This window comes from Ovis aries, chromosome 13 (genome assembly GCF_016772045.2).
Source record: "Ovis aries strain OAR_USU_Benz2616 breed Rambouillet chromosome 13, ARS-UI_Ramb_v3.0, whole genome shotgun sequence".
NCBI classification, from domain to species: Eukaryota; Metazoa; Chordata; class Mammalia; order Artiodactyla; family Bovidae; genus Ovis; species Ovis aries.
The window spans coordinates 67360504-67386757 of record NC_056066.1 but is presented as its reverse complement, the minus strand read 5'-3'; the positions used below and the strand labels follow the sequence as shown (position 1 = coordinate 67386757).

General features: G+C 43.4%; 1 protein-coding gene and 1 long non-coding RNA gene across 5 annotated transcripts in view; one reads left to right on the top strand and one right to left on the bottom strand.

Annotated features, from left to right (window-relative positions):
• RALGAPB (Ral GTPase activating protein non-catalytic subunit beta) overlaps positions 1-12578 on the bottom strand; it is a 93217-nt gene extending 80639 nt beyond the window's left edge. For 3 of the 4 annotated variants that reach the window (XM_004014567.6, XM_012189189.5, XM_060397798.1), the window contains exon 1: positions 12359-12578. The gene's annotated coding sequence lies outside the window, so the exon portion shown is untranslated. Of the gene's footprint in view, positions 1-12304 lie in introns of all 4 variants that reach the window. The other variant, XM_042230127.2, reaches the window with a different exon arrangement.
• Positions 12579-12766: 188 nt separating this feature from the next.
• On the top strand, positions 12767-20946 carry LOC121816223 (uncharacterized). The gene is made up of 4 exons (XR_006055703.1): positions 12767-12899; positions 15541-15657; positions 17368-17462; positions 18520-20946. It is a non-coding gene; the product is annotated as an uncharacterized LOC121816223 (long non-coding RNA).
• The last annotated feature ends 5308 nt before the right edge of the window (positions 20947-26254 follow it).

The window sequence follows — 26254 nt, the reverse complement described above, 5'->3', positions numbered from 1 at the left end:
CCCTAAAATGTATATGTAGTCTACTAGATTTCCAAGAAAGATAATTTAGTCCTCACATTTAAGTTTTTGCCATCTGGAATTTACTTCTATAAGTGTTACAGGAAAGACCCAATTTTATTTCCTTTAAGATGTATAGTCAGTTGTGTCAACATCATCTATTAAAAACACATCCTTGGGACTTCCCTGGTGGTCCAGTGGTTAAGAATCTGCCTTGAAATGCATGGATATGGGTTTGATCCCTGGTAGGGGACACGACTGAGTGACTTCACGTTCACTTTTCACTTTCATGCATTGGAGAAGGAAATGGCAACCCACCCCAGTGTTCTTGCCTGGAGAATCCCAGGGACGGCAGAGCCTGGTGGGCTGCCGTCTATGGGGTTGCACAGAGTCGGACACAACTGAAGTGACTTAGCAGCAGCAGCAGCAGGGGAACTAAGATCCCACATGGAGTGGGACAACTAAGCCCCTACACTACAACTACTGAGCTCGCATGCTCTGCAGTCTGAGCATACAACTAGAGAGCTCGCATGTTGCAGCTACTGAGCCCACACACCACAACTAGAGAGTCCATGCATCGCAACAAAAGACCCTGAATGACGCAACTAAGACCTGATATAGTCAAATAAATACATTAAAAAAAAAAAACCACACCGTTTCCTACTGACCTGAAATACCAATTTGTCATATATTAAATTCTCATTTATGTAGAAATTTATAAACCTGTTCTGTTCAACTATTTGTCTATCCCTATGCTCATGTTATAATGATTTAAATTCAGTGGCTTTATACAATGTTTTAGTATCTAGAAAGGAAGCTCCCTTTACCTTGACTATTTTTTTCCAAAACTTTCTTAGCTATTCCCAGGCATTTACTGTTTTATATAAAATTTAAGATGATTTTATCCAAATAAAGGAAACAACCTTGCTGAAATTCTAATTGAAACTGCTTATCCACCTTCCCAGTTTCATCTTCTACTGCCACTTTCCCATCCCATCCTCCAAGCAATGGTCCCAAGAACTACTGATGAACGCTCAAACTCAACAAGTTTTTTCACACCCTATTATTACAACTCATGCTGTTCCCCACATCAATGCACCTTATGAAGTCTCTACCCTTCAAGGCACAGCTCAAGTAACCTCTTTGGGAAAACTTTTTTAACCTCTTTGGGAAAACTTTTTTTTTTTGAATCCTCCAATCACCCCTCTACCCCATCTCTGAGTGCCTATTACAGGCTATCCATTTTAAGTGTCAGGTTAGGTTATTCATTAGCTTTGTAAAAATATCTTTTACCACAAGGTGTCAGCCTTTTTTGAGGGGAAACCTCACTTCCTGAATCTTTGAGAAGTCCTTGGCACACAGTGCATACTGAATGTTTTAGAATGCCAAGGTTTACCAAAGGGGAAAAGAAAGATGTTAGAAGCTGTTCCCTTTATGCCCCTGAAGGAAGTCCAAACAAAAAATTGAAAATGTCCATTCGCTTTAAGGTATTTATTAGTTTAAAAAAAAAGTAGTTGGAAGGTTTTCAAATATTTAAGGAATATTTAAGTAATATTTAGTGTCCATTCCAGGCAATACATTATTGGAGGGGGAAAAGTGTTTTAAGGAAAAAAAAGACAAGCTAGCTCTCAAACTCCACTGTACACATAAGAATAGCCCCTCTAGTTTAAAATGCAGATTCCAAAACTCTATCCCTAAAAAGCTTGATTCTATAGATCTGGGTTAGGGCCTGGGAATTTGTTTTTAAGAAACAGCTACCACCCTTCTCAATTCTGAAGTATAGACAGGAGTATCTTTCTTGAAAAAACACTCTGGAAGACCTGTCAAAACAAGACTAATAGCTCTTAAATTTTTCTTAAAATTTTGTTTAAGTTTTTAAATATAAGAGATTTTTAATTCTTCAAATTTATTAATGTTTAAAAGATTACATGGAAGAAAATGAAATAAATACTTAAAAATGCTTATCACATTTCAAGAAACATGTAAGGTAGACGGGAATAGAAAAGATACAATGAAAAGGTTGAATTAAAATATTTAAATGCATGTAATATCAATAGAAAAATACAGATGCTAACTTTCAATAAAATACATAAAAGACAAAAACATTAAGACAAAGATATACATTGTAATTGCAACTGTCCCTTGGTATCCACAGGGTACTGGTTTGAGGACCCTCCGACAATATTAAAATCACAAACAACCAGGTCTCTTACATAAAGTAATTACATATAATCTATGCACATCTTCCCATTTACTTTAACACATCTCCAGATTATTTATAATAAATACCTCATACAGTGAAAATACTATGTAAATAGTTGTAAATACAAGAGAAATGCCATATAAAAAGCCGCCTACACACGGTAAATTCAAGTTTTTCTTTCTGGAACTTTCTGAAAATTTTTTTCCTAAATATTTTGAATTCATGGTTGGCTGAAGCTGCAGATTCAGGACCACCAACAGAGGGCTAACTGCACAGGCAAGTTAAATAAAACTATGAAGAGAAAATAAACATTGCAAACAAATAAGAAAATCAAAAAGTAAAGCAACTAAAGGTATCCTTTTGTACCTATTAAACTAGCAAAATGTGTGATAAAACCACTAGGAGGTAAGGCCAATGGGACACATTTCAAGAGTTTAAGGGAAAGAGTTTCAATTAAAAAAATGACTCCCCCCCCCCCCCCCACCTCCCAGAGGGTATCTGGGAAACATTAAGTGCACTTCTGGTTAACATTATGATCAGGGCATGCTACCGGTTATTTACAGACAGATCCAGGTTATTTATGGGCAGGTCTTCTTATAATACAGAAGACAGTCCTGCACAAGGAATAATTATGCTACAATTACGCTACATTTTACCTGACTTTCTAATGTCTGCGAGAAAATCATTGTGTTTTCAATGGTCTAAGCCTAAAAATCTAACTTTTACTCATATATACAAAATATTTTGTGGTGTTTTAATATACATCAGATTTTCCAGTAATGCAATTAACCCTGCAAACTGAGGAAAAATTCAAGTTTTTCATGTTCAGAACCTTACTATACCAAGAACTGTTCACCATTTCAGAACAATCACATCACCAAAGGCCATAGCATTTGTGGTATCTGAGTTGCTAATACCACACACTGCTTTCAGGAATACAATCACAAGAATTTCGTATGTACTTAGCCCTTATTTCAAAATGTCAAATATGAGGTGCCATATTACTATCTTACTTCTCAATTTATAAGCAGACACAAGCATCTGACCACTTTATATGTCCTCTAGCATAGCTGGACCTGAGCATTCTTACCAAAATACCAATTTTATTGGAAGGATAGTAACTCATGGTTTTAATTTGTTACTGTTAGTTTCACAGTTTTTTAAATTTCTGTGTTGTTAGGTTATATATTATGCATTAATTTCAACATAGTGAAGCAGTCATTAACAAATATTAGATCTGGGAAGGATGAAAACCTCCAGTCTAGGAAACGAAACACAGTAAATTGTGAAGCAGGTAGGGTGGGCACTGTGGCTAACTAGAGAATTAAAGCTCTCTTTAATGGCACAGTCACTACTCAGCCTTAACCAACTATTACCCTTAAAAAATGCAGACCCAATTTTTCAAGAGACACAGAGAAAATTTGAGCTTTTCTGTTAAGTCTACTCTTTAAATGTTTTCAGCTGACTCAAGTGTAAAAAGCAAAACAAAACAGGATGCAAGCTAAAAAGAACCCGTGGGTCAATTTATGACCGATCAAAGATAAGAGCATATGCTAGTTTTTATAACCAAATTAGCATGATCCTTGTGGAAGGAAGATAGGGAGGCGTACATTAAGAATGAGCCATTGCCGCCCTGGAAGTTACCCTAACCCATCTCTGCCCCAGGGTCTGGGGTTATAATCTATCTGTGGAGGTCCTATAACATCATTTTGTCTCATGTTTGCTGCCATTGCTGCTACTGCTACTGCTAAGTCACTTCAGTCCTGTCCGACTCTGTGTGACCCCCATAGATGGCAGCCCACTAGGCTCCTCTGTCCCTGGGATTCTCCAGTCAAGAATACTGGAGTGGGTTGCCATTTCCTTCTCCAATACATGAAAGTGAAAAGTGAAAGTGAAGTCACTCAGTCATGCCCGACTCTTAGCGACCCCATGGACTGCAGCCTACCAGGCTCCTCTGTCCATGGGATTTTCCAGGCAAGAGTACTGGAATGGGGTGCCATTGCCTTCTCTGTTGCTGCCATTAGGGGAGGAAAAAAGATGAGGGTCGAGTGTAACATGGCAGATTTGGCAGGGTAAGTCCTGCTGGGCTCAGTTTTGTCAGTGGTCAGCCTACTCTCAAACACACAAAGAAGAACCTCCTCTTGCTGGACCGCTCAGGCTGTCCAAACACCAAACCCAGAGATCTCAGAGAACATCAACAGTTTTAGGAACCAGAAGTACTCCATAGTCTAGGGCCTCCTGGACAGGGATGTTCATATCAGCATCAACCTCTTAGGAGTCAAAAATCCTGTTGGGCCTTGACTGCCTAGTTCACTCACCATGGAACCGTTTCCAGTTCTATCCTGTCACTAAATGGACACATTTGTAAGGCACCTCAGGCTGATGCCAATTTTCTAACCATTCACCCAAGAATAGCACGAATGTTTTGCTGATACATAGTAGGAGACATAGTAATGTCAGGTGCTTTGATGCAGTAATATTAATATCGCTTAATTTATCCTCATGAAACAATTCAACAGAGAAATGCACTAGACATTCACTGTTGTACTGCACCTAAGATGGGGAAGTGAGCATAATTTAACTGTCCATCAATAATGGAATACCTTCATAATTAGGGCATATTAACTCTATATACTATAATGCAGCCATTAAACACAGAGATGAGAAGCATGAAAACAAATAGGAGACTGGTTAAAAGTCAGGACTCTGGAACTAAGCTTCTTATATTCAAACCCAGCTCCACCACCTGCAAGCTAAGAAATCTTACAAAAGTTACTCTACCTCTGCATCTGAGCACCTTCATCTGTAAAATGCGAATAATAGTAGGATAACGGCCCACTTTAGAGTCGTGGTGATTAGAGAATCAAGACATGTAAGATGTTTGGAACATGTACGGGGGGATGTATATATCACGATTACAACTAGAAAAACATTCATGACTGAAAATTAGACGGATCACAGAAAAAATGAGTAGTTTTAGCTGCGTAGTAGAACTGCTATACAGTTTGATGATGAATAAGTTCTTATCAATAGCATGAATGCGTGCTAAGTCACTTCAGTCATGTCTAACTCTTTGTGACCCTATGGACTGTAGTCCGCCAGCCTCCTCTGTCCATGGGATTTCCAGGCAAGAAAACTGGAGTGGGTTGCCATGCCCTCCTCCAGGGGATCTTCCTCAATCAGGGATCAAACCCATGGTGTCTTGCATCTCCTGCACTGGCAGGTGGGTTCTTTACCACTAGTGCCAAACCTGGGAAGCCCCTAATTAATAACTCATGTCATAAAGGCAGAGAACCAAAGAACTGATGCTTTCAAACAGTGGTGCTGGAGAAGACTCTTGAAAGTCCCTTGGAGAGCAAGGCGATCAAACCAGTCAATCCTAAAGGAAGGAAATCAATTCTGAATACTTATTGGAAGGACTGATGCTGAAGCAGAAGCTCCAATCCTTTGGCCACCTGATGCAAAGAGCTGACTCACTGGAAAAGACCCTGATGCTAGGAAAGACTGAAGGCAGAAGAGGGCGACAGAGGATGAGATGGTTGGATGGCATCACCGATTCAATGGACATGAACTTGGGCAAACTCCATGAGATGGTGAGGGACAGGGAGGCCTGGTGTGCTGTAGTCCATGGGGTGGCAGAGTCAGATATGACTTGGTGACTGAACAACAACATGTCAAAGAATTGCTAAGTATATATGGGTAGACTTCACCATACACACAAACATTCAGACACTGGCATCAAGTTGATTTATTCAATAGACAGTTATTAACCATCTATTCCAGTCCATTCTAAAGGAGATCAGTCCTGGGTGTTCTTTGGAAGGACTGATGCTAAAGCTGAAACTCCAAAACTTTGGCCACCTCACGCGAAGAGTTGACTCATTGGAAAAGACTCTGATGCTGGGAGGGATTAGGGGCAGGAGAGAAGGGGACGACAGGGGATGAGATGACTGGATGGCATCACTGACTTGATGGACATGAGTTTGAGTGAACTCCGGGAGTTGGTGATGGACAGGGAGGGCTGGCATGCTGCAATTCATGGGGTGGCAAAGAGTTGGACACGACTGAGCGACTGAACTATCTATTACGTACAATGCAGTAGATCAGGAAGGAAACAGATTACCAAGACTTGGTTGCTATTTCACTATTTCAATAAGTTTATAGTCTAATCGAGGTTAAAAAATATATAAATAAATTCAAAAATTCAAGTTCTGAACACCTTAAAAAAAAAAAAGAAAAGCTATAGGCAAGATATTATCTAAGTTTAGAGGACAAAAGACTTTTGGATGAAAGAAAGGCTGAACTGGAAAACAAAAGGATACAATCAGGGAAGACTATAGGATATAGGGCATATGAATTGGGTACTGAAGGAAGATTATAAATTTTAACAAGAGATAAGAAAATGGAGTGGATAAGAGAATACAAGGGTCAGCTAATATATAAAAGGAAGGACACTCATGGAAGGACACTTCCATAAGTTCATTATTATAATGATAATTAATAATTATGAAAGCCTATGAATACTAGGACTGGAGATCTGAAATTAACGTAGTAAAAACTGGGGGCAGAGATGAGAAAAAGGTTAACTTTATCACAGGAATAACACAACAGGAACTGAATTCCTATTAAGGAAATTTGATGGAAGTGTTCAACACAGGCTGAGGGGACAGCAGAAAAGCAGACTCCAGTGTGTCTGATACACTGAGGAGGGGAAGGGCAGGAAGGATGGGAACATGGCTGGGAGGCTTGGGCACTGTGGTGAAATAGGAAAACATAACTGAAGTCAGATGGTTGAGAGCTTTGACTGCTGTGTTAAGGATCTTATGAGTCTCCTTCCCAGCTATCAGGGCTGTCGGCTATCAATTTGAGCTGCTAACAGCAAAGTCTCCACTTTCAACACTCCAGAAGTAAATGTGATACTGAATTGAAAGTCACTCAGTCGTGTCCGACTCTTTGCGACCCCATGGAGTATACAGTCCATAGAATTCTCCAGGCCAGAATACTTGAGTGGGTAGCTGTTCTCTTCTTGAGGGGATCTTTCCAACCCAGGGATCAAACCCAGGTCTCCCGCATTGCAGGCAGATTCTTTACCAGCTGAAGAACAAGGGAAGCCCAAGAATACTGGAGTGGGTAGCCTATCCCTTCTCCAGTGGATCTTCCCAACCCAGGAACCGAACCAGGGTCTCCTGCATTGCAGGTGGATTTTTTACCAGATAGAAGGAAGGCAAAAATGACAGTGTTCCCCTAAAGATCACTTAATATCCTTGCCAACTCTACACATTTCCACTTTCTAGGTAATCTCTGGATGTTTCTAATGTCAGGTCATTGTGTGCTAGGTAACAGCTTATGGCTTCTAAGTACTACCACAGAGTAACATGAAGGTCTGGTCTAATTGACAAATTACCAAAATGATCAATATGGTGGTAGACACACTAAGACCACAGTCTGGCACTAATTACATCAATTGATTCAGCCAATATTTATTACATGCCTTCTATACACTAAGCACGGGGAATATCATAATGAATAAACATCATTCTTGTTCCTAAGGAGTTTCAAATCTAATTACAGAAAACAATTTTTCTTAACCTTGTAAAATACATTCATACATCAGTTATTTCACTGAACAAACATTTATTAAACACCTGCTATGTGTCAGATATTGTCCTAACATGTAGGGAGGCAAATATGAATATGACACAATGGCTGCCCAAGAAAAAGTTTCATAGTGAAGAAGAGAAACCCATGATGAATAAATCCATGATACAGTAGCATTCAACATGACAACTAAGTGATGATTTATGAAGGGAACATCCTACAACAAAAAAAACTACTACAGATCCTGCTGGATAACAATGCAGCTGGATACAATTGACCATTTTCAAACAGTTCTCACGTTACTTCACTTTAGTTCCATAACAAGCCTAACAAGTTAAGGAAGACAGATGTCACTAGCCACTACGACTAGCTCATGGTCACATCAAGCAACAGGTGAGCTGGGATAAGAAATTCCACCTCTTGCCGCGAAGTCCAGTGATCCTTCTTTTGTTCAGACTCCACACCTCACCATATGACCTTGGACAAGTCACTTGGCATTTCTTTGTCATAGTTTCCTCACCTGTAAAACAGGGAGAACACCTGCAGTACCTAGCTACACTGACTCGGGAGAAGTATCAAACAAAGCAATGTCAGTCAACATACTCTGAGTAGTACAAATTCAAGATAGACACTATCAGGCTTGCTTTGTTTCTCCAAGGAAAAATAGGGTATAGGGTGCCAAAACACTGGATAAATGAACTGAGTAAATAAACGCTGGATTTTAAGGCACATACATATGTTCAAAGTCACGCAGAGAACTTTTGTAACTAACAAAGACAAAAAGAACATATTTCCTATTTCTGTTGTAGTCCTATTGACCCCCATGGCAAATATCAATCAACCTTGGCCAAAAAGGAATGTATTCACCTGTGCACCAGATTCTAACTGTTAGGGATCCTATAAAATGCCTGAATTACCCGAAAGAGACAAGTTCTGCCTGCATTCCTTCTAAAAAGTGAAAACAGGTAGTTTTTGCTAGCCTACCCCCCCACCACCACAAAAGAATACTCTGCCTGTCCCCACCACCACAGTGCTCATGCTCATCTTTTATGCCTCACACTTGCTCTGATACAGTAACCATAGCTACATGTTACTTAAATTTGAATTAAATTACAAATTCAGTTCAGTTACACTAGTTACATTTCACATATCACATGTGGCTAATGGCTACCATATTGACAGTGCAGATATAGAACAGTTCCAGAAATTTCTATTTGGCAAAGCTGCCTTAGATACTACACTTTTATGACAACCCTTATTAGACTATAGATTCCTGAAGAAAAGGAGCTGTGTCTTATTTATCGTAACATCCTCAATTTATACAGCAAAGTACATGTGATATGATGAAAAGCACTCACTATTCATCTAACTTAGTATCTCAAACATAGCACACTACTCTGTCCACTTCCCCTATCCCCAGCACACACACACACACACACACGAAACAAGAAATCCTCTCATGAGAGGTGTGAGGGTGGAAGGGGATGCTGTGTCCAGAGCAAGGAGACCTGCATTCTAGCCTTGGATGTGCTACAGCCAACCATGCAGTCCTGAGCAAGTTACCTGCTTTCTTCATCTATAAAAACTTGAACTCCATGTACCTTAATTCTAAAACTCTTAATCAGCTTGCACCGAAGAAAATAATGTATTCTATCTGAAACAAACCTGAAAGGTCTTTACAGATGTCAGGCAACACATCTACTAACACCGATGGGTACCTCATATTTAAAAGAATCATTTTTAGTCCTCAGGCTCTCATGATTAGTCACTTTTGGTCTTTAACTGAATCTGTGTAGTTTTTCACCTTTTCTTGGGGATCAACTAGAGACTTAAACCCGAGGCTTAAAGATTGAGTTTCTTCCATGTGCTGAGGCCAGAATGGGATAGTCTGCCATATCTGATCAGAGAAACAAGGGCAAGTTTCTTGAGTATCTGAATTTAACACAAATTATTCCATCAGTTTCTACATTAGCCTTAGCCTAAAATTTGAGAAAACAATACAAAACTGAACCAAGAAAATCTTTCTATAATAATCTGTATAATGTAAAAAGTGCCATTACATGAAATGTGCTTTTTATTCAGTCCATATACTTCACCATATTTAACTGCAATTAAAAAAATCTTTATTGTCAAAAAACCTCTTTATAATTACCTTCACACACATACTCACTCACTTTTATAAACCTTACATGGTTTTAAGACTAGCCAAGAACAAATATAATCTGAATTACCAGCTTGCCTTCCTTTATAATTTGTAAATATGTTGGACAATAGCAGTTCAGGGATACTGTAATAAATATATACTAACTTTATCAATTCTTCTGACATCAAAGTTTTAATCTTTGTTAAGTATTTCTTAAATTCTCCCTCCCGGTAATAGGATGAACTACCAACAGCACTTCCATCTATTAGTATTTACCAAGTGCCAACAAGATAGTAATGTTTTAAAGTATTAAGTTGCTCAGTGGTGCCCAACTCTTTGTGAACCCATGGGATGTAGCCTGCCAGACTCCTCTATCCATGGGATTTCCCAGGCAAGAATATTAGAGTGGGTAGCCATTCCCTTCTCCAGGGGATCTTCTCGACCCAGGGATCGAACCCGGGTCTCCTGCATTGCAGGTGGCTCTTTACCCTCTGAGCCACCAACGAAGCCCAGTTACACTGAGTGGATGATAACTAAACACTACTTTGGACAGCATAGTGTTCAGCAGGGAACACAGACAAAGGTCTAAGAGCAATAAAAAGGTTTCCACTACAGAACTGATTGTATCTGCTTGTGATAAAACTAGATATTAAAAATCAACCAATGTTGACTGCACATAGTCCTTTTGAGTGTGTCACTAAATGCTAAGTGTGCAACTTAGTGCAATTCGAGTGCTAAGAATGCAAAGTGTTTATTCAACTTGGGGAAATTAATTAACCTAACTAGAGTATTTTCAAGCAAAAAAGAGCAAAACTCTGTAGACTAAGAACTACCAAACACCTTTTGCAAAAATGGAAATAGAGAAGGATCTGTTTGCCGCATGCAATATGTGGCATAAAAGGGACTCAAACATTCCATTCAGTAAAACCTCTGTGAGTCTGTATGCCAAAGCACTGGGAGGAATACAGAGATGAGAAAAGATGGTTCAAGTCGCTCACAATCTTAGCAGAAGAAAGAGAAATATGGCACAGAACGATCACTGCTAAGTTTCATTAGGATCATGCTAAGGAGCAGATAGGAAAGACCCAAGGTTGTTGGGAGTGAGGGGTTGGAAGGGAAGGGTCACAGAGAGGCATCCTGAAGGTTAAAACCTCTGGGCGTTATGCAGCCAAAGATAGGAAGAAAAGGCTCCGTGCACGTGTGTAAGAAAGAGCAGAAGTGTGTGTGTTTGGGTGGCACAGGGAGAAACCAAAGAGGACAGTCTAGGCAAAGAACAACATATGCAAACAAGACCCTGAGATCAGAGACACTATATCCATGAGTACTGTGTATCTAGGAAAATTGCAAAGCAACAGTTTCACATGAGATGCACGCACTTTACAAGGTCCAGCTGACTTGGAAATCCTGCACAGAAAGTTACTTTCCACCCCCAGTAGACTTTCACAAGGTGCAATGAGCCTAATGAAAAGATTATGTGCGGGTGGAAACAGAGTTTTTTAAAAAAAAAACAAGTCCCATAAGATTCTCCTACATACTTAAACTGGAGAAACACTGAAACGTTTTCTTGAGATGCAAAATTATCTAGCAGTTCACAAACTTTGCTGCACACTGAATTCATGGGGGGGATCTTTGAGAAAAACTGTCTGGTGTCGTCCCCGCCCCCCGCCCCCCAGCTCCCCTCCCAGACACGCTGATTTAATTGGCCTGGCTCTATTACCTGTGCATCAGACATCTTTAAAAGATGTTCCAGGTCATTTTTACGTGCAGCGAAGTTGGAGAGCCACTGACCTAATAGTTAAGAACTTGGATCTGGAGTCAAATTTACAGCTCTGTGACCTTGGGCATAGACGTCATCTAACCATTAAGGGCCTCAGTTGCCTGATCAGGAAGATGGGGATAATCATCTTCCCATAGCGGGTTGTTGTGAAGTTGGATGGGGTGAACGTAATGGCCTGGCACAACGCCCGGCGTATAGTAAGCGCTAAACAAGGGTTAGTTGTTCATCTTCATTATTAACTCTTCCTCCTCTAGAGTCACCGTGCAATGGGCAGCATCGTTCCCACTGGGCGGCAGCCACTCGACCAACCTTGCTGCTGGACCAGATTCTTCGCCGGAGTTGTCTAGCTCCGCTCCAGACCCGCCCCCTCCCCCAGGCTACCAGGAAAGCGCTTCTCCTGGCCAGGGTAGCTCTCAAGGACCACCCCGGGTTTGAGGAGACCCGACAGAGGCCACCGACTCCAGGGCCAAGCTCCCCCGGACCCCGTGTCCCCCCCCTCCCCACCCGAAATGAGATGCGCTTCCGAAGGCCGGGCCCTTAGAGCCTCCGGGGCCGAGAAACAAGGCTTAGCCATCCTTGGACCAACCTGAGGGGAGAAGAGGGGAGGGTCTGGCCCAGACCTGATGGCCCGCCCGGTTACCTGAGGCGACGGGCGGGGCCCGCATCGCTGGGGTGGGCGCCGCCGCCGGCCGCACTCGGCCTTCCGCCTCACGCCACCCGCGCCATAGGACCGGCGCTTTCGCTGCCCTGGCCGGCTGTCCTCAGGCGGTCGTTCTGTCCACCCGTCAGCGACTCTCCCAGGGCGCCCGGGGACGACGAAGGCCAGTCGGGCCGGCCGGCTGGGATCTGCTCAGGCAACTTCCGACTGCCAGGGGCGGCAGCGTCAAATAGCTCCCCGAGCCGACTGGGCCACTGCGCGTGCGCAGCGCGCCTGATCAGAGACTTGTGCGGGTCCCAGACGGCGGCGTCAAATAATTCCCAAGACACGGAGCCGGAAGCTGCGCGTGCGCAGCTATCCCAGATCGCCGCGCGCGGGACATAGTCCCTCCTTCTTTTCCGGATCAAGAAGAGCAGGAGTGGAGTGACGGATACTCCTGTCTCATCGCAATACAGGCGTGGAGGCGGTCCACCTGCGTCCGTACGAATCAGTCGGAACTCTGCCTGTTTTTGATGCGAACGAAGTAAGGTCTTCTCTGCAAGTTTCTAGCTCCTACTCAGGTTCCAGGAATTTCTCACGTCCCACCATTACAGCACCCTTCCTTTGAAATGTGGCCTTTACCCCCCTCCCCCTTATAGCATTATGAGCAATGCACAATTCCAGGCCACATGTGAGTTACCAAGATGAATCAGACATCAACTTCAGAGCCTGTCATTAAGGATCTGAGTCTGATAAAGGCAGTAAGACGTTATTAATAGTAGTAATAATAGCAAGAGATACCAGTTTGAGCACCTACAATGCACCACACGTTTCGTAAACAGTACCACTTCCAATCGTTTGGTTTCAGCTTCAATGAAGAAAATGATAAATGCCATTAGAGAGAGACAGCTCAAGTGCCTTGGGGGTGTAGAAGAGGAAACTTGGGCTGAGAGAGAAGAGGAGGGAGAACCTGGCCTTGAGATTGTCCTTGATATTAAGAAAGGAAGGGATCAGGGTAATAGCGCTGCAGTCACTATCTGCAAAGAGCAGAATGGAGCATAGAAGATGCTGACTCCTCCTCCTTACCCTCAGAAGAGACTAGGGAGCAAAGAGTGACAAAGGAATTGGTATCCTCATGGAAAGAAAAGAGAAGAGTGTTTAAGATTTTGTACACACACGAAAGTAGCTAGAACAGAGCAAAATCTAGGTCACTTTGTGGATCATAGCTATACATTTCAATTAAACACCGTGTGGCAAATGTTATGAGAGGCTCTCTTATTTATTCCAACCACTTCAACTTGCTCTTCTAAACTACAGAGGCTGGAAAGCAAAGCACACACTTCCCAACTTCCTTTGCAGTTGGGAGTGGCAGTAAGACAAAGTTCTGGCCAATAAGATATAGGTAGAAGTCTCAAGGGAGAGCTTCCTTTTCGGAATAAGAAGGAACTCTGTAGAAGTTTGTGAGCTTCACCCTTCCCCTAATTCCTGCTTGGAACTGAGGCACAACACCTGGAGGTACAGCAATCATATTGGCACCAGGAGGAGGATTGTGCTAGGGAATGTGAAACAGAAGAACAAAAGAAGCCTGGTTTAGGACATACTCAAACAGCTGAACAAACCCTGGACTGCTTTCCTGTTTAATGGGGGAATTGGTGGGGGCTAGAGGAGATTCTTCTTTAGATCACAGTTTTTTTTAGTTATCTGTTACTTTCAATCAGACTCATTCCTAACAGAAATATGGAACTCCTGTAATAGACAGGTAAGGGGCTAATAATGGAGGTGACAAATTAGAAGAGCGAGGGATGATAGAAACTGGGAAAATGACAGACATAGAGGACTGGGAACCTGTCAGAGCTTTTAGGGAGATGATGAAAATAATCTGTCTCCTACCTGGTGACTTTAATTCATTCCTGCAAATTCTGCCTCTAAGTGAAAAGCTGATAAATGAAAAAAATTATATTTCCATTAATTTTGATGGGAAAAAATATGTTTAATTCCAACTCGAGACACCTAAATATTTTAAACAAAAAAATATAGCAATGAAACAATGCAAACAAAAATCATAAGCAATAAATAAATAATCTTAAGACTATGACTTCTACATAAAATGTAAGGTATAAGGACTAATATGACTTCTACATAAAATGTAAGGTATAAGGACTAATACACTGACCAAGAAGATAAGATTTAATATTAGGTGGGGGCAGGGGAGGTGGAGGAAAGATGCACGTGAGTCATTCTTTAAAGGTGATATTTCTGCACCTTTTTCATTATCAGTTTCTAAGAACAAACTTTGAGGGTTTCTCTTAAACCAACATAGCGCACACAAAGCACCTTGTGGGAAAATGAAGACTAAGTATCAGAACACTTTGAAACGTGGGGAAAAGTATGCATACACAATAGACTGAAGAGATGTGAAATGCTATATAGAAAAAAACTTGGATTCTCCAAAACAGATTGGTTCTTCACCATAAATCCTAACTATAAAAGTAGAATAAAGTGGGGAATTATCATCTGAAACTGAAATGGAACAGTTACATCAACTTTTCTGGCAGACTTTTTTCCTAAATTGATGACACCAATATACATAATCTATCCCCCAGTACTTCTTACAATGTAACCAACATCTTCCCACTGAGAGATGGGATCTATACTCCCTCCCCTTGAGTCTGGTTGGCAGTTGTGACTGTTCTGGCCAATAGGGCAGAAGTAATGCTTTGTGACTTCTGGGCTAGGTCATAAAGAGGATACAGCTTCCACCTGGCTTACCCTCTTTTGCAATGCTCACCTTCAGAACCCAGTCACCATATTGGGAGGAGGCTTAGACCTCAGGAAGAGAGCATATGGAGATGTTTCAGCTGACAACTTGAGAATGTTTCAGCTGACAACGTCAATGGCCAGACATGTGAATGAGGAAGGCTTCAGATGATTCCAGTCCCCAGGCTTCAAGCCAGCCCACCTAAAACCAAGCAGAACAAAGACAAGATAACCTCAGCCCAAACAGCAGATTCATGAGCAAAATAAATATTGTCATTGTCTTAAACCACTAAGTTTTAGGGTAAATTGTATGGAATCATAGTAACTGGGACAGTTTTCAAGAGCCATAATTGAGAAAAGTTGTTAACTGAACAGATGTATGAGAAGTATGTTGTCTGTAGCCAATTTTTCTTTTTTCCTTTTTTTAGTTGAGCAGAACTTGCTTGGTGTAGATAATGGTTGAGAAGACCCACTTCTATTTCTCCTGAACCTAACACAATACTGGCACAGCGTTGGTGGTCAGTGAACATTAATTGGATGGATAGGTGAGTGGGTGGAAAATTCATTGGCTCAGCACTGAACCCACTTTCTTGCTGGACTGTTAAAGTCTTAATGAATAATATCCATTGGTAATGGTAGTAACCATTATTAGACCTGGGTAAGAAGTCCCCAGGCTTCCCTGGTGGCTCAGCAGTAAAGAATCTTCCTGCAGTGCAAGAGCCATAGGAGACACAGGTTCAGTCCCTGGGTTGGGAAGAGGAGGACATGGCAACCCACTCCAGTATTTTTGCCTGGAGAATCCCCATGGACAGAGGAGTCTGCAGGTCTATAGTCCATAGGGTCGCAAAGAGTTGGACATGACTGAAGCGACTTAGCACAGCAAGAGGTACCCTGCCCCAGATCCTGTGCTTCAGGCAGTACTTCATTTTGGAATGGTATTTCTCAAAATTTTCTAAGTGCCTTTCTTAGGCCAACAATGCCATCTTGGTCAGGTGCCCCAGTTAGACCAGTCCCCATGAGGGACCCGTTAGCCAGAAATTTCTAACTTGAAATTTTCTAAGGCTCCCTCCAGTGGTTGGGACTGACCAGAGCCAGAAGTGTCATCCGAGCAGGACTAAGCAGTCCCAGACCACATCCATCCCCTGTGGGTCTCATTCTCCATTTCTTCTCTTTGAAGAACTCTTCGACCCTCTCTCTTACCCCTCACTGTTCCCTCACGTATGTGTGGGTTGACCAGATGCCCTGAGATACTCCAGGACTCATGAGCCTTATAAGCCAGCTGTGGTTCCAAGTGGACAGCCTGGCAAGGACCACACTCTTGGTATCTGGTGCAGTAATTTTTTTCATGAGTTTGTGAAAGATTGGGCTGCCAAAATGGTTTTAACATGCTGATTTTGATGATTCTCACTCACATTGAAACCAGGCTGGGTTTCAGATTCTGAGCTACCAGCAGTCCCCTGCAGATGCTTGAGCTGCAAGCATGGGCCCAGGCATTGGCTTGCACCGCTCTCTTCAGACCACACTGCCTCTCTGACCTACTGCAGCCAGAGCAGTGAAGAGAAGGGCAGTCGATGGCCTTGACTCTGTGTTCTGCAGTCTCTTCCCCAGCTGGCCCCTGCGTGGTCACCTCACTCCCTTTGGCAGAAGCAGCCATGCCTGTCTCCTCTGTGGACTTCTGAGACGTTGCTCTGCAGTGCCAATGCACTCTTCCCACTGATGTCTCCGTGAAGCTTTGTATTTCCCAGTCTTGACTCGCCTCAAGCAGAACACAGCTAAACCCGTGAGAGCAGAGCTCGCAGAGGGTCTATTAGAAGTGGTGTGATGTTTATAAGGAGGCGGCACATTCTGAAAAAAGTTAGCACTTACTGGCAACACCTGTGACATCGGAGCAAACTTCATTACTCAGAAATTTTTATTTTAAAAAGAGGTTAAACCTGTATTCTTGTGTGACTTTTTTCACTACTGGGAAGTTGTCTGTCTTGGATTTGGAAAGGACAGCTTCTTTTAAATGATAAATCGCTTGCTCCCAACAAAGCAATGTCTTTAGCGGATCTAAATCAAACAACATAAAGCCTGGTTTCCCTTAACACCTCTGACGGAAACCACAAGGCCAACTTACTTCGCAAAGCTACGATAGGGAACACATCTCATCCCTTTTCTCTGTAAAATTGAAAAGAATCTGTTCTGTACCTCCACTTTTCAGACGGGGTAGGCTATCCAATCTCAGTGTTTTACTGTGGTTCTGATTCTGTCAGGGTTCTCCAGGCCAAAGTCCTGGTGGAGTGCCCAAGACCAGAACACTGGGGAGAAACCCTCTGAACTCCTGGCCACACTCCTGTCCACAGTGCAGGTAAGTCTCCTGTGTGCTGAGTCACGTGTTCCCTTTACTGGAGAGACGTTCTCAATGAAGTCATTTGCAGTTATAAACTTCTCCTTACATACTGATTCAGCTGCATCCCACAAGTTTTGATATACAGTATTTTCATTATGGTTCAAGTCTAAGCGTTGTCTAAAGTTTTTTGTATTTTTTTTTTAAGGTATTGTTCTCTAATTTTACTTATTTGTTTTGGCTGTGCTGGGTTTTCGTGGCTGCATGGCCTTTTCTATGGCTGTGGTGCTCGGGCTTCTCACTGTGGTGGTTTCTCTTGTTATGGAGCACAGGTTCTGGGATGTGTGGGCTCAGTAGTTGCGGTTCCTGGGCTCTAGAGCATAGGCTCAGGAGTTGGGTAGTGCATGGGCTCAGCCACTCCACGGCATGTGGAATCTTCCCAGACCAGGGATGGAATCCATGTCTCCTGCATTGGCAGGCAGACTCCTTACCACTCAGCCACCAGGGAAGCCCTGAAGTTTTGGTTTTGTGTCTTTATGTTGTAGTCACATATTGTAATCTGTGTGATTCTGATGCATTGGTATTTGAGACTTGCTTTGCAGCAGATAATGTGGTCAGTAGTTGTAAATATTCCAAATGTGCTTGAGAAAGAGATAGACTCTCGTTGTTGAGCATATGTTTTCTAAAATAGCTATCAAAATTAAGCCTATATTCCAAAGACTAGAGTATGGATAGGGAAAAATAGTGGGGATGTCTGGCAACAACCTCTTTAACCAAGTAATCAAGGTGATAAAGCGTGTTGATGTCATGTACTCTCTGATATGACATGATGAGAGTGGCATTTCACCTCTGTGATACTCTTTCCCAAAACCCATAACTCCAGTCTAATCATGAGAAAACATCAGAAAAATCCAAACTGAGAGACATTCTTACAAAATACTTTTACCAACACTCCAAAAAAACAGTCAAGGCCATGAAAAATAAGGAAAGACTGATAAACTCTTTCAGATTAGAGGTTAAGGAAAATAAGGAAAAAATAATGACTATATATAATGTGGTATTCTGGATTGGATCCTAGTACTTTGGACACCTGATGCGAAGAGGCGACTCGGTGGAAAAGACCCTGATGCTGGGAAAGATTGAGGGCAGGAGGAGAAGGGGATGACAGAGGATGAGATGGTTGGACGGCATCACTGATTCAATGAACATGAGTTTGAGCAAGCTCCGGGAGACGGTGAAGGACAGGGATGCCTGGTGTGCTGCAGTCCATGGGGTTGCGAAGAGTTGCACGTGACCGAGCGACTGAGCAATGACAACAGAAAATGGACATGAGAGGGGAAACTAGGGATAACTAAGTTGAGCTTGGAGTTCAGTTAATGGTATTTAATAGCAATATGAAGTTCTTAATTTTGACAAATGTGCTTATTAGGAACACCTCAGTAAAAGATATGTGGCAACTCTGTACTGTTTTAAACTTCTCTGCAAATCTAAAACTATTCAAAAACATTGGGTTGACCAAAAAGTGCATTCAGGTTTTCCCATAATGGGAAATTATGGGAAAAAATTTCCCATAATTTTTTATGAAAAAACCTGAATGAACTTTTTGGTCAGCCCAATAAAATGTTCGTTTTTAAAGTTAAGCCTATTAATCATATCATTCAAATTTTCTAGTAAAAATAAAGTCAGGAAAAAATTAAAGGGGGGAGCTCTGCCTCTCCTTCTCCAAACACTTCTAATTTACAACCTTCAACTCCAAAGTCCCCATTGCGATGCATGTGTGCATGCTCAGTCATGTCTGACTCTTTGCAACTCCATGGGCTGTATCCCACCAGGCTCTTCTGTCCAGGGAATTTTCCAGGCAAGAATACTGGAGTGGGTTGCCATTTCCTTCTCCAAGGCATCTTCCTGTCAAAGTCCCCAAGACAAGGAAACAAACACAAAACTTGGCCATCTTCTTGATATGGTACAGAAGACCCTTCAATAAATAATAACAAGGGTCAATAATTTAATGAGGCAGGGCAGCTGGTATACCAAGAGTTTTCTTACATCACTCTGTTTAATCTTCACCATGTCCCCCTAAGGGCTTCCCCTATGGTTCAGCAGTAAAGAATCGCCTACAATTCAGTATACCCAAGAGACATGGGTTTGATCCCTAGGTCAGAAAGATCCCCTGGAGGAGGGCCTGGCAACTCACACCAGTATTCTTGCCAGGAAAATCCCACGGACAGAGGAGCCTGGTGGGCTACGGTCCATGGGGTCGCAGGGAGTTGGACACAGCTGAAGCGACTGAGCAAGCATGTGTTTCCTTCTAAAGGAGGTAACTGGGGCCCAGACAGGTTGAAACTTGGCACCCAAGTTTCTGGCTGAGTTGCACCAGGTCTGTGTGACTCTGAAGCCAGGGCTCTCCCATCCACACTAGGCTGCTGCATTAAACCTCTGTGGTGCTCACCATCCACACTGGCCATGTTAGAGCACCTCCCAGCATCCCTGACACTGCTTTTGCATGTAGACCACTCCTCCTCTGCCCAGTTAATTCTTCTTCCTCCAAGAGAACTTCTCTGACCCCCAAGAGGTCAGGTATCTGTGTTTAGACTCACAGCACCTGTCATTTGCCCTCCATAGCATTTCTTACAGCTTGTTCTTTTTTTTGTTTCCCAAGTTAGTGATCTTATTATTATTATTATTATTATTATTTATTTGGCTCTGCCAGGTCTTAGTTGTGGCATGCAGGATCTTTAGTTGTATCCCTGTGGGATCTAGTTCCCTGGACCAGGGATTGAACCCGGGCCCCTATATTGGGAGCTTGGAGTCTTAGCCACTGGACCACCAGGAAAGTCCGTCTTAGTTTTTAATGGTTTCTTCATTTTGGGCTACTTGTTTATCATGATGGGACTGTGAGCTGTCAGTTATCTGTGTTCACTGGTGTGTGTTCCCAGTGCTTACTTAGCACAGAGGCTGGCAGTTAGTAGATGCTCAATTAACAAGTGGTAACTGACGGAATGACACATTCCGGGCACACTGAGATTAACTTTAGGAGGCGGGGCTTATGCTATGCTAACACTACAGAACTTGGCATCCTGCCTCAGGAAAGTTTGGGAACAGGCCTCAGGGATTCGATCAGGCACACCTGATATATACCTGGCCCCACTCTGATTAGATAAGGAAGAGGGATACCAGAGGATGGTGAACCCAGGCTGGAGCAGCTTCTTTTAAGCCCCTACAAGATGCAGCAATCTTCCAGTAAAGGAGGCATGTTTGCAACACTCTTCTTTGATGGAATTAGCCTTGAGCCCCTCATCATTTAGATCTGTGCTGTAGTCACCAGCCACGTGTGCTATAAGCATAACCCAGAGGTGCTGTAAGCGTAACATGCACACCAGATTTCCAAGACTGAGTTTGGGAAAAAAATAGAAAACATCTCAATCATTTTTTAACCTTGATTATATTGTTGGAATGACAGTATTTTTTGATGTAGTGGATGAAATAAAATCTATCACTGAAGTTATTTCATCTGCTTTTTATTTCTTTAATGCAGTGCCTAGGAAATTTTTATTTTATTTTTTTGGAAAATTGTCGATTACATGTGTGGGTTTCTCTTGGCAGTGATGTTCTAGACCGTACACTCCATGAGGCCCCTCCTCAGCTTTGTTCAGGGTTTCTGTGCGCATCTTAGAGCCAGGCCCACACACAGTGACTGTTCCATAAATACCTAAAAATAGAATTTAGAGCTGTATATGATCCCTGGGAGGGCAGACACTTTTTTAACATATATATATAATTTTGTTTATTTATTTTGGGGAGTACTGAGTCTTGGTTGCTTTGTGGGCTACTCCCTAGTTGTGGTATGTGGGCTTCTCATTGCAATAGGGTCTCTTGTTGCAGAGCACAGGCTCCAGGGCACTCGTGGGCTTCAGCAGTTACAGCTCCTGGGCTCTAGAGCACAGGCTGAACAGTGGAGGCACTCAGGCTTAGTTGCTCCACGGCATGTGGAGCCTTCCTGGATTAGGGATGGAACCGGTGTCTCCTGCATTGGCAGATGGGTTCTTTATCATGGAACCACCAGGGAAGCCCCGGAGGCAGAAACTTTCTTATTGATCCTTGTATTCCTATTCTCAGCTTTTTTACAGGGACAAATGAACCTTCATTCTCCTAGCTCTCCATTCTCCTGGCTTGATTCTGCTATGTATAATTCCCACCAGTGGCTTCACCAGGGCCTCTGGCCAGTTTAATTCAGTTCAGTCGCTTAGTTGTGTCCGACTCTTTGCGACCCCATGGACTGAAGCATGCCAGACCACCCTGTCCATCACCAACTCCCAGAGTTTACTCAAACTCATGTCCATTGAGTCAGTGATGCTATCCAGCCATCTTATCCTCTGTCGTCCCCTTCTCCTCCCGCCTTCAATCTTTCCCAGCATCAGGGTCTTTTCAAATTGAGTCAGTTCTTTGTATCAGGTGGTCAAAGTATTGGAGTTTCAGCTTCAGCATCAGTCCTTCCTGTGAAGAATATTCAGGATTGATTTCCTTTAGGATGGACTGGTTAGAGCTCCTTGCAGTCCAAGGGACTCTCCAGAGTCTTCTCCAACACCACAGTTCAAAAGCATCAATTCTGTATCGTTTCACATCCATACATGACCACTGGAAAAACCATAGCTTTGACTAGACAGACCTTTGTTGGCAAAGTAATGTCTCTGCTTCCTGCTAGTAGGATCATGGCTCTTCTTTATTTTTTTTAAAATAACCTTTACTTTAGTCGTATTTTTTTTAATTGTTTCTTTATTTGGTGGCACCGGGTCTCAGTTGCAGCACACAGGCTTTTAATTGCATCATGTGGGGTCTTGCATGGTGGTGCAGGGACTCCAGTCATCCAGAATGCGGAGCCTCAGTGGTTGCAGCAGTCAGAGCGTAGTTGCTCTGAGGTATGTGGGATCTTAGTCCCTCGACCAGGGATAGAGCCTGCTTCTCCTGTATTGGAAGGTAGGTTCTTAACCACTGGATCACCAGGGAAGGCCCTCGTGGCTCTTCGTGACCCTAATCCTGGTTCTTGGGGCACTTCAATCATACCCTGCAAAGGTTTCCTCAAGCTTGGAAGACCTAGGATGAGTCCTGCTTCGGACACAACCATAATGAGATGCACACAGTATTTTGGCCTTGGCTGAAACATGCCCATCGTCTCTGTATGTGTCAGGTTCACAAGTTCAGTCCTCAAGACTGGTGGTTTGAATGTGGAATATTTTAGGAAGACTGGATAATAGGCAATAATTTGAAACAGATGGAGGGAATAGTAAAATATCCTAATTTCCTGTTTTCCAGTACAAACAAGCATCTGACAACCTCGTATGCTTGTGCTATTTATGAAATAAGCCTGCAACATTTTTCACTACTTCATACACTAGGAGATGGAAACCAGCTGGGCTGCTCATTGGAAGGGAGACAGGTCCCTTCATTTCTCTGAGCTTTGGTTTCCTCATTTATAAAATGGAGGATAATTAAGTCTACCTCACTGGGTGGTTGTGAAGATTAAGTGAAGTAATTATATACACAGGCTCACTTAGTACAGCACATGGAATTTAATAAAAGTTCATTCCATGGTAGGGATGATTAACACCAGCCCCACTGGGATGCCTGCAGATCTGCACAGAAGTAAGTATTCATGGTGTCACATCAACAGATGAGTCTATCATAATGACATTTTATATTTGTTATTCATTTTTAACTATCAGCAAGCTAGACATACTCATCAAAAACAGCTGATGTGTACAGAGCACTCAGTGTTTGGTAGGTACTGTGTTATGCCTTTAGCACGCATCGTCTTATTTCATCGTTACTATTTGTCGTAGGTCCTTATAATGGTCAAACTACAGAGCCAGAAACTGAGATTCAAGAAGGCAAAATAATGTGCTCTAGGCCCCACGACAATTAAGGGACAACATCAGAGTTCAACAGGCTCTTGGGACTTCCCTGGTGATCCAGTGGTTAAGACTGTGCTTCCACTGCAGGGATCACAGGTTTGATCCCTGGTCACGGAACTAAGATCTCGAATGGTGCAGGGCACAGCCAAAAAAAAAAAAAAAAAAAAAAATTCAACAGGCTGTTAATGATTTCCTTAGGTTTCTTCCTAATGTAGGTGGAATTAGGTATCCTGGTGACATGGCAGTTGTAGTCACAGAAACAGAGGGGCCTTGGTGAACTATTCCTTGTACCCTTGGTCCAGGCTACCACTGGCTTCATCCTTCATTAAATATACATTGAGTTCCTCACCTGTGTCAGCTTGTAACACACTATAGGCTGTTATCAGCAGAGACTCATTTAGTGGCACAGTGATGGTGAATGTAAGGACTCTTAGAAAGAAAAGGAAGATGGCAATTTTGGTCACATGACCAACCACACCTTGTTAAAATTCAAGGGAAAGCTGAACCCCAGGCCTCGTATCAAGTCTGAGTGCTGCTCTGACTCCAGAGCCAGGCCTTGTGGAGCATGAATGTGGCTTGGAAATTGGAATCTCATCCTGTCCCTGTAAGAATTCCAGAAATGGCTCTCTTGTCTACAACAGGAGCTCAGCTCTCTGCACCTCTAGGCTCCATTTTATTCTTGGCTGCGCTGGGTCTTCATTGCTGCATGCATACTTTCTCTACTTCGCGGTTCAAGGGCTCTTCATGGCAGTGGTTTCTCTTGTTGCAGGGCATGGGCTCCGGGGCACATGGGCTCAGTAGTTGGGGCACGTGGGCCTAGTTGCTCTACAGCATGTGAATCTTCCCAGCTCAGAGATTGAACCCAAGTCCCATGCACTGCAAGGTGGGTTCTTAAACCACTAGACCACCAGGGAAGTCTTAGACTCTGCTGTTAAAGGGACTTAAATCCTCCATCTCTTCCTGTTTTTGTTCCTGCAAGCAATTACTCAGGCTCTTGACACACTCAGGCGGTGCGGTGGTGAAGAATCCACCCATCAGTGCAGGAGACACAAGAGACGCAGGTTCACTCTCTGGGTTGGGAAGATCCCCTGGAGTAAGAAACGGCTGCCTACTCCAGTATTCTTGCCTAGAAAAATCCCACGGACAGAGGAGCCTGGTGGGCTACAGTCCACAGGGTTGCAAAAGAGTGAGCATGCACGCATGACACACAGCTCAAAAGGAAGACATGCCTGGTTTGGTTAGCACTGCTCTTGGTCCTCAACCTAGGGCAGACCTAAGAGGCTGGGTTGGGGTGAGCATCATTTATAATTTGAAAGTGAACAAGTGAATGGTCAAAAACGTGTCCTTTTTTTTTTTTTTGCTACACTGCATGGCACATGGGATCTTAGTTCCCTGACCAGGTCATAGGCTAGGCCTGTCCTTGGGTGACAGCACCAAGTCTACTGAGCTGAGGATGGGGGGTTGGACGAAGGGGCCACAGAGCTGACAGTGGAGAACCTGCCCTCAAGATGCACACAGCCTGGTCTGACTAGCTAACCCCAATTTGATTCGGCCGCCACCCCTCAGCACATGGCAGACGTTGCTAATTAGCCTTAGTCCTGCAGTTCCCTGGGCCTGAATCCCAGAGGAAAGATGCCTCCCAGCTCCAGTCCATGCTCTGACAGCTGGTGCACAGGTTGCCATGAACACCCAGAGGTGAAAGCTCCTCACTCTGCTCAAATCACATCTCCTACGGGAGGCCTTCCCCATCTCCAGATTCAGAAGGCCACACCCCCTACTTGCCCTCAGGCTTCCTGTCTTAGCTCTCTGCTCAATTTGTAAAGCGTCTGCCTGGAATGCAGGAGACCCGGGTTAAATCCCTGGATTGGGAAGATTCCCTGGAGAAGGAAATGGCAACCCACTCCAGTACTCTTGCCTGGAGAATCCCATGGAGGGAGGAGCCTGATAGGCTACAGTCCATGGGGTTGCAAAGAGTCGGACACGACTGAGCGACTTCACGACGATGCGACAGTCCTTTTCCTAGCACACTAGACATTTCAACACTTTATGGTCTCTTATCTAAAATGGAAACACCAAAAAGTCAGGGGTTTTTGCTCTTCTGCCTTCTTCCATTTACCAATTCCTAGAATTAGGCCTGCCCGAAATTGACCCTTTACGTGAATGAAAGCCATTTCCTTCTCCAGGGGATCTTCCTGACCCAGGGATCGAACCTGAGAAGCCCACTGTGCACAAAACTGACACTTGATGTGAATGAAAGGAAGGGCAGGGAATCCAGGCTGGGTGGTGGTTTAGCCATTGATGGCTTCCTGCAGGAAGTGACACAAGCTGAGTCAGGCAAGCATCTGAAATGAAAGGGGGTTTCCAGGCGTGTACACAGGCTGGGAAAGTGGCAGCATGGTCAGGAACATTATGTGGTAGCACGGCTGGGCCTGTGGTGCTTCTGGAGTGTGATGTGTGAGATGAGGGTAGATACAGACCATGGGCCATGAGGCGGCCCCAGGTGTCTTCCCTGGACAGTGGGAGACCTCTCCTGGGGCTGAGGGTCAGGTGGGCAAGGGGGGCAGAAGGCAGGGGAGGGCAGACCTAAGAGGCTGGGTTGGGGTGAGCATCATTTATAATTTGAAAGTGAACAAGTTGAATGGTCAAAAACATGCCCCCCCCTTTTTTTTTTGGCTACGCTGTGTGGCACATGGGATCCTAGCTCCCTGACCAGGGATCGAACCTGTGCCCCCTGCAGTGGAAGCATGGTCTTAACCACTGGACCGCCAGGGAAGTTACAATACACTTTAGATTTTTGACGAACCATGAACTCTTATATAAGCCCAACACCTGGCCTTTGCCCACCACACCCCCAGAGTCCTCCCGAGGGCAGCTATTCCTACTATATCCCTCTTCTGCTGCTGC